Raw genomic sequence first — 9559 nt, 5'->3', positions numbered from 1 at the left:
TGCTTTTATATCCCCTCTCAGGATTGGTCAATCATTGGTCAAACAGGTTAACCATAGGACTTTGGAAACCCTCCAGTTATGGGAAAGGGAGTCCAAGGACCTAGTTATACCTTCAGACCAGTGCAACTTGGCCATGGAAGAGTTCTCCTGCCCTGCCATCCCACAAAGAGGCTATACCAGTGTTGACCTACGTTCCAGTACCTCCCAGGATGCCCAGGAACCATGTGACCACCTCAGCAAGCACAGACATGGGGCGTTCCCCACGTGGTGGCGGATTCCCTCTGAAGCCCTTCTGCCCGATTGTGCGGGTTGGCACAGCCCAGAATATATTCTGATAGGTACAGGCCTAATCCTGCGAAATCAAATTCTAGATCAGCAAACAAGGATCGAGGGCCTTCTCCAAGCCCAGCCCTGCAATAAAACACCTACGAGTGCTCCCCACCCTTCCACCTGGAGAAACTCGCTATCAGGTCAAGAGAGGCACTCTCTCCAAGTGCAGAAGGCAGAGAGGAGAGGGGCTTGCTCAGGGAACTCAGGAATCAGAACAGGAAGAAGAGGTGTCTCAAGGACAGGAATTTTGGGGGTGAAATAAGACCTTTGAAGCATTTGTGTCCTGGCTCACCCACTCACTGGAATGAGACAAGTGGAACCTCAATTTCCCCATCTGTAAAATGGAACACACAGCTTCCCTATTTACCTAAAAGGATGTTTGAGGATCTGACAAGATAGCTGGGCTCCTTCCTACCAAGAGTAGCACATCTTGCTTCAGGACTCTGATCTGTAACAGCTCAACAAGAATAAAGGATTACTAGTGATGTCGTTATTGTTATTACAGCAGATATTATGGACTAGTTATTAACAGATATTAACAGACTAGTTGGGAAACTATAATCAGGCCTGGAGCTAGCTCTTTCAGGGTACAGCATAGCCATGCCCCAGGGCTGAAAGGCCAGAGACTTCCACTCACGGTTTATCCATTCTCCTGGGCCACTAAGAGACGGGCTCTGCTCTCAAAACTCAGAAGGAATGATGGACAAACCCCATTCCTATGCAGGAAGGTCCTGGAACCGAGCCCAGCTCTCTACTTATATTATCTTTGTTTTCTATTCTATTAACTCCTGAATTATGAATTTCTGAACACTAATTTGAATTTCTGACACTGAATTCATAATAAATATTACATTTTAAAAACCTATTTGTTATTTATTTTCCTTTGCTTTCTTTGAATTTATCAGCTTTCAACTTCTTGAGTTAAATGTTTTAACTTTCCATCTTTCTTTTTTTCAATATAAGATTCTCTAAAGACCATAAATTTCCTTTTATGTACTATTTTGACTGCTTCACATGTAGCATTATTTATTAGCCTTCAGTTAAAACAATTTTATTCTTTGACTGTTAAGCTGTTAAGAAAGCTCTGCACATAAGGGTCACTCATCTCACAGGCATTTATGGATACATACTTAAATCCAGCAGAATTTATCTCTGGATCCTAGCCTCCCCGATCCTCTGCTTTAACAGTGCTTCCTTGCCTCTTTGTGTGCCTTTTATCCTCTAAACTCCTTGCGGGCAGGGACTGTATCCCATGACCTCCCCAGGGCTTTGCACAGTGCCCAGACCATAGCAAGTTTTCAGTCAAAGTAAAATTAAAGAAAGAATAAATGAATGGTGTGCCTCCCAGCTTGGGTCTCCTAGTCTAAAAGTCCCATGAAGGGGAGGGCATATCTCCTTGGCCTCTGTGTCCCAGGTGTCAATGCAATGCCTGGCCTGTTGAAGGAGCACTGTAACTATTCTAAGAGAGAGAGAGGAGAGGGAGGGAGAGAGAAGGAAGGCAGAGGGAGTGGAGAGGGAGAGAGGAAGGAAGGAAGCAATGGAAGGAAGGAGGGAAGGGAGGGAGGGAAAGGAACTGTGACCTCCCTAGCCAAACAAGAAACTCTCCTGCCCCTTTCCTGCTGGCAGATCCTGACTAGTTGTCAGGAAGTCTGGAGCCAGATTTCCCTTCCTCGTGGCAGCTCCCTCCTTCTCCTTCCCTCTCCTGGCCTCTGGAGTGAATCAGTGAACACCTGGCCAAGGGCACCACTCCGGTTCCAAGTACAACAACAAAAACAAGCCCCTATGTGGGCTTGGCTCCTTCTTCTCCTTGATCTCTAGTCCTCCCAAACACTGGTGAGACGAGAAGGACAGGTATCATTAGCAGAAGCCCAGAGAGGCCAAGCACCGTAACTCTGGTCACCCAGCAGGTAAAAGAAAGCACGTTGGTTCACTGGAACCATTTTTCACCTCTAGACTGCCCCCCACAGGGACGTAAAGCAGCCAAAGCTGGGACTTGGTGAAGTGGATACTGAAGGTCCCCCACCTTCAAACTCAAAGGGTGCTGGGGCTGAGTGGGTACCCAACAGCTGGAGCCCAGCCTGAGTCCCCAGGCTCAGCATGAAAGATTAGGGCTCAGGGGTCTCAGGCCAGGACTTTCAAGTGAGTGCCCTGCTGATTCCAGAGAAATCTTCCTCTAAGAGGCTCTGGGGTCCAGAGCCCAAGGCAGGCTCTGTGTGCTAAAAGTTGGCAGCATGACCTCCCCTCCTGCCTCTTCTGGTCTATTGAGACCTGAGGAAAAACAGCTGGAAGGGAGGTAGTCCCTGTATTTGGGAAACTCCAGAGCCTGATGGTGGAGGGGAGGCAGGAAGTGCCTCACACAGAAACAGAGACAGATAGAACCAAAGATACTCGGGCAAAGCTCAAGACCTCAGCACTAGGGTCTGTCGAGCAGCTGGAGGACTTAGTCAAAGAGGGCTTCCTGGAGGAGGGAGTGTCTGGGCTGGCAGAGAAGAAGGGAGTGGAAATGGCCTGGGGGAGGGAGTGGAGCAGATTGCTCAGCCTCTGGCCAGGGCAGAGAGCAGGCTGTAAGTGCCAGGCTGAGCAGAGGAATGAGTAAAACCATGGGCGCACGAGTCGTAATGGGGGGTAACCCACAGTAACCCCCTGTAACCAGGAGATAAGCCAACAGGTGCAGGCACTGTGTTTTATTCAATTATGCATCCTGACATCTAGCAGGGTGCCGAGCACTCAGTCAGCGCTTACTAAATGCTGAGTAAATGAATGAAGTCATGAATGGCAGATGACTACAGCTACTGAGGGATGCAAGACTGACTCATTGTGGAGGACTTTATGAGCATCTGCTATGTGCTGCCCCTGTACTGGGGACAGCAAGGAAGAGTTGGGTATAAAGGAATATAGAGGGGTCCTTGCCCTCCAGGGAATTCTGGCTTCCGCCCAGGATCCAACTCATGGTCCCCTGTAGTACCCAAGTCCCCTCTGCTGTGGCCAACCATGTGATCTCTGTGGGACCCTTGGCAAGGCACTGTCCCCTCTCTGGAATTGCTTCTTCATCTGCAGGATAAAGGAGCAGATGAGTGCTCCAGCGGTTCAGCCCCTTGATGATCCCCTTCTGCTCATCCCTTCCCTGCTCATCTCAATTCCCTGGGCAAGACGCCCTCCTTGGAGGCAGCAAGAGAGGAACTGAGACGTGGCGAGTAGAGCAAATCCTAGTTCTTGCTGTGTGATCTTGGGCAACCTCCGGGAGACTGAGTACCTGCCTCATAAATCTGGTGTGAAGTTTTAAAGAGATGACGCATGATAAAAGAAGGGTGCCTGACACATACTAAATGCTTTAAAATAAAAATAATAGTGTTAGGGGAAATATGACACTGCCCACCCTGGCCAGAGACCACAATAACCATTGGTATGAGTTATTTTACTACCAGAGATCTTGGTAAGGAACACGGAATTAACAAGCCACCCCAGACCAGAAGAATTTGGGAAAGGTCAAGAGGAGACAGGAGAGACGCCCATCCACATGTTCTCCCAGAATCCTTCTCACTGGAACCTATCTTGGCTGAGCAATGTATGGGCCACCAGGAAGGACCCTGAGTCACAGTGATTGGCGAAAGGCAACCTGGAAAATAATCCAATCACCATAAAACCCGAGATTTCGAGCCACATGGCAGAGCAGTCCTCTGGGTTTCCCTTACCCTCCTCTCCATCCTGGCCGGCGACCCTTCCCAATAAATTCTCTTGCTGTGTCAGCTCGTGTGTCTCCTTGGACAGTTCGTTTCCTAGTGTTAGACGATAGCTGACTCTAGGGCCCCTAAAGGGGTCACCCTTTCCTGCAACAATAGCAAATATGCTAATTGTGAGAGCCTTTCCCTTAGCCCACTGGAACTGGAACTCGACCAGGAGTGGTTAAGCAAGGGTCTGCACATCGGCCCAGCCTCCCCTGTATCTCCCTCCCCTACTCCCAACGCCTCCAAGGAGAGGCCAGGGCTCAGAGATCTGTTTGGGGGCACTGGGGATTAGAAAAGGTAAGGGAAGTGACCCAACCTGGTTCCCTGGTAAAGCTGACCGCCCAAGTTAACACCAGGGGAAAGGTCGGCCGCCAGCTTGCGCGCACCTCAGCCACCACTGCCCTCTACTGGCCTCGGCGAGATCAGCACGTCTAAGGAGAGGGAGCCACGCGCAGAGGCTTCCCTCCCCCAGGGAAGGTGGGGCGGGAAGAAGGGAGGCGGGACTACGTTTCCAAGCAGATACTTAAACCAAATGTCAGGCCTCTCTGCTCGGAGGCTCCCAGGGCTAAACCCTCCGAGCTGGGGCCACAAACTAAGCCATCTCTTCTCTTCGCCGCCACTCCCTCAATCATCACCCACAAGGGCAGGCTTCCACTGAGGGGCTGTCAGCCCACAAGCCCCAGAGACCCTGACCCCACCTGGAATACTCACCCCCTAGGTCTGGCTCCTCCTCATTTGTCAACTCAAACTTCACCTCCTCAAAAAGCCCTGCCCATTGAAAATAGCCCCTATCGCCTACTACCTCCACACTACTTTTTATTTTCTATTTCATTATGACCCTGTCTTGTGCTCTTCCTAGTGTTCAGCACAACTTGCTTTGTCTTGTTGATTTTCCTTTCTTTAATGTATCAGCTGGGATTCTGGTCAGGAAACCAGACTAGGCATTTCACGGACGGGATTCAATGCAAAGAACTGAAAGTGTACATACTGAAGGTGTAAAGAAGAAAGCAAGAAAGCTGAAGTACAGTAAGTCCCTGGCATTTGTTTGTATACGAGTTCCATTCCAAGACTAGGTTCATAAGTCCAATTTGTTCATAAGTCCAACTGGACTTAGTTGAGCCTAGTTACTCAACTAACACAATTGGCTATATAGTACTGTACTCTAATAGGTTTATAATACTTCTCACACTAACAATACATACATCAAAAACAAACCAAAAAAAAAAAACCATATTTAATCTTACAGTACAGTACCTTGAAAAATACAGTAGTACAGTACATCAGCTGCCATACAGGGGCGAGCATGCATGTTTGCTTCTTTTGAAAGTCTGCAACTTGAAGGTTCGTATGTAGGGGACTTACTGTTTTTGTTGTTTAGACACTCAGTCATGCCCGACTTTTTGCAACCCCATAGACTACAGCCTGGTGGCTCAGACCGTAAAGTGTCTGCCTGCAGTGCGGGAGACCCGGGTTCGATCCCTGGGTTGGGAAGATGTCCTGGGGAAGGAAATGGCAACCCACTCCAGTACTCTTGCCTGGAAAATTCCATGAACTGAGGAGCCTGGTGGGCTACAGTCCATGGGGTCGCAAAGAGTTGGACACGACTGAGTGACTTCATTTTAGACTATAGCCTGCCAGGTTCCTCTGTCCATGGGATTCTCCAGGCAAGAATACTGGAGTAGGTTTCCATTTCCTTCTAGAGATAAGCTTCCATTTCCTTATCTAGAGATAAGAGATAAACGCAGATTCAACACCATCCCTAAGGCTGAAAGGTTGGCCTTACTCAAACCCAAGAGCTCAAGTGAGGGCCCCAGAGGCTGGTTCTTGGACATGGAGCAGGGAATGGACGGGTGAAATGTTTCCCTTCTACTGGGAACAGTTGGAACTTAAAGACCAGGCTATTGTTCTGACAAGGTGGCCGAGACCCATATCGGCTTCCAGAAGGTGTACTGCACGTGCGACCCAGTGGAGAATGTGTAACCCTACAAGCCCCCTGCTGGGAGCCCTCTGTTCAGAAACACAGACATTTCCCAAAAATAAACAAGTGAGACATATCAAACCAAAAAGTTTCTGCACAGCAAAAGAAACCATCAAAAAAATGAAAAGGCAACTTAGGGAATGAGAGAAAATATTTGCAAATCATATCTTTGTTAAGAGGTTAATATCTGAATTATAAATATATAAAGAATTCATACAAACTCAATAGCAGATAACAGTAATAACTAAGAAGGGCCTACTATACAGCACAGCGAACTCTACTCAATACTCTGTAATGGCATATAAGGAAAAAGAACCTTAAAAAGAGTGGATGTATGTATATGTATAACAGATTAACTTTGCTGTACACCTGAAATTAACACAGCATTGTAAATCAACTATACCCCAATATGATTTTTTATTAGCAAATAACAACAACAGTAATAATCCAATTAAAAATGAGCAGAGGAACTGAATAGACACTTTTCCAAAGAAAACATTCAGATGGCAAACAGGCGCATGAAAAGATGTTCAGCATCACTCATCATCAGGGAAACGCAGATCAAAACCACAGTGAGGTAGCATCTCACACCTGCCTGAATGGCCATCATCAGAAAGACGGCAAGTGTTGGTAAGGAAGTGGAGGAAAAGGAAAGCTTGTGCATTGTCACTGAGAATGTAAATTGGTGCAGCCACCGTAGAAAACAGTTTGGAAGTTTCTCCAAAATTAAAAATAGACCTTCCATATGATCCACTTCTGGGTATTTCTCTGAAGGAAACAAAATCACTATCTTGAAGAGATATCTGCAGTTCAGACATCTTTCTTCCAGTCATGATATGGATATAACCTATTGCAGAGATAAAGTTGTGGTATATACTAAGCCATAAAAAGAAGGAAATCCTGCCATCTGTAACAACATGGATGAACTGTGAGGATATTATGCTGAGAGAAGGAAGTCAGACAGAGAAAGACAGATATTGCATGATCTCACTCACATGAGGAATTCAAGAAAACCAGACTCACCAAAACAGAGACTAGATTGGTGGTTGTTAGAGATGGGAGGTAGTTGAGGAAAAACAGAAAGAAAGGAAGGAAGGAAGGAGGCAAAGAAAGAAACGAAAGAAAGAGAACACCTCCCCCACTTTGATTGCTATATTTTTGTAATAATTTAATTTTTTTCAAAGGGAGAGACCTGCATCTCCCTGTTTCAACTAAGGCGTGTTTGGTGGATATTACCATAGCCACTCAACTTCAGTTCCAAAAAGATCAAGAAAGAACTAAAACACTCCTGCCTTCTCCTCCTCCCCACCCCCAGGTCTGTGGCAGCTGGGACTCAGCTGAGGCCTAAAAGTCAGGCACCTCCCTGTCATCAGCCCCTGTCACCAAGAAATGCGTGCCACCGAGACCCAGCTCTCAATACTCACTTGATCAATATTTTATCGACACCTAATGTACCACACATGTTTTAGGCTCTGAGAAGACAGCATAAACAAATCTGCCCAAATCCCTGCTCACATGGCGTGTACATTTTCATGGGGAGAGACAGATAAGAAAGAAACATATTATAAAAGATACAGGTGGCCAGATGGAAATGATAAATGCTATGGAGAAAAACTGGGCTTCCCTGGTGGCTCAGCGGTAAAGAATCCACCTGCCAATGCAGGAGACGTGGGTTCCATCCCTGGGTCAGGAAGATCCCCTGGAGAAGGACATGGCAACCCACTCCAGTATTCTTGTCTGGGAAATCTCAGGGACAGAGGAGCCTGGCAGGTCTACAGTCCATGGGGTCGCAAAGAGTCAAACACAACTTAGCAACTACATAACAACAACAACATGGAAGAAAATTAAGTGGAAATGTGCACAGGAAATGTTGCGGGTGGGGTGAGTCATAGGAGATATTAGGGAACGCCTCAGTGAGAAGGGGACATTTCATCAGAACCCACATGGGGGTGAAGCAGGGAGCCGCATGGATGTCTGGGAACAGCAAGGGCAAAGGCTCTGAGGCAGGACCTGCCTGGCATATTTGAGGACCTGCAAGCAAGCCACTGAGGAGGCAGCAGTGGAGGGACGAGGGGTACAATGAGAGGACACTGGTCAAGCTGGGGGCCAGGCTGTGCCTGGCCTTGAGGGCATTACCAGACTCTAGCCTCAACTGAGTCAGATGGAGAGTTTGAGGCAGAGAGTCAGATTCGACTTTCACTTTCTTTCCATTTTTTGGAGAATCAAAGGACAAGCCATAGGACGCCTGCTCCCACTAGAACCTCAGCTCCTGGAGGCAGGTGCTACCCTATGCCACGATGCTCATCACTGTACCCAGAGGGTCTCACAAAGGGCCAGGCACTCAGCAAGTGCTCATTAAAGATCTATAGAAGAAATGTGCAGGTCTGCCGCGAGGGAGACTCTGGCCATTTGTATTAAGCTCCATGGTCATTGTGTTAAGGCCAGTGCTGGGCACCTAGCAGACACTGCCCCCTTTCCAGTAGAGCTTGAGTGCCCTGCCCAGGGTCCCGGTGAGGCCCAGTTGGATCAGACAGCCAATCTGAGTCCAGGGCCCTTGCCCCCTTCTCACTGCCACAGAGGCCCAGCACACCCTGTCAGGCCAGTCGGTCACTCCCATCTCCCTCTGGCTCGCCCAGGGCCCTCAAACACCAGCCCAGAAGGCGCCAGACTTGGAAGGGGGCATCCCGTGCCTATCCTCCTGAGGGTCGTGAGTCTATTGGGGGCGAGGAGGGGCAGATCTTTCATGAAGACGGTGTATATCTATCCCTCTTTGGAACTGTTCCACCTGGCACAAAGTCGGTGCTCTCCTTCTCACTTCCCCCTCCCGCTTCAGGTGAGTCCTTCCTGTGTTTCAGTCCTGCCCTGCCAGTACCCATCCCCTTCGGAGCGCGCCTCGCATCTCCATCCGCGGACCCCGAGCGCCCCCTGCCGACCGCTGCTCGGCCTGCACGTCCGCGGCTCAGAAGCCCGAGGGCGTCGGTGACAGAGGGCGGTGTAGTGTTCAGTTCCTGGGGCTGGGGTCTCAGCCCTTTTCCCCCACACCCAGGAGGCACAGGGGAGTCCCATCTTGGCTTGAGGGGGGATTTCCTGGCACACGCAGTATGGAGACAGGGCACAGACCTCACAGGCCCCTCCTCCCGGCCCTGGTGCTCTCCTGCAGGCCCCCTGGAGCATCTTCCTGGGTAATGGGGGGCTGAGCCTTGAGAGAGCAGGGTAGAGAAGGCCAGCAGGGAGGTACAGGACAGGGGCTCCCTGGGCCAGCCCACAGAGGGTTTTCTTCCCTGCCTGGGACTGAAGAAAATCCAGGCTGGTCCCCACCCACCAGCCTTAATCCCTCTTATCCCCGTCTTCCTCATATCCAACCCCTATCCCTGTCAATCCTGTCCCTCCCTAAAATGGCTTTCCTTCCAGATCCCCAGACGACGTAGTGCCATCGACAAGGCCATGGTGCATCCCCTCTTTTTTTTTTTTTTTTTTTAGCTATTTATTTATTTGGTGGTCCCAGGTCCTAGTCACAGCACATGGG

This window comes from Bubalus bubalis, chromosome 4 (genome assembly GCF_019923935.1).
Source record: "Bubalus bubalis isolate 160015118507 breed Murrah chromosome 4, NDDB_SH_1, whole genome shotgun sequence".
NCBI classification, from domain to species: Eukaryota; Metazoa; Chordata; class Mammalia; order Artiodactyla; family Bovidae; genus Bubalus; species Bubalus bubalis.
Note: the sequence above shows the minus strand (reverse complement) of the source record.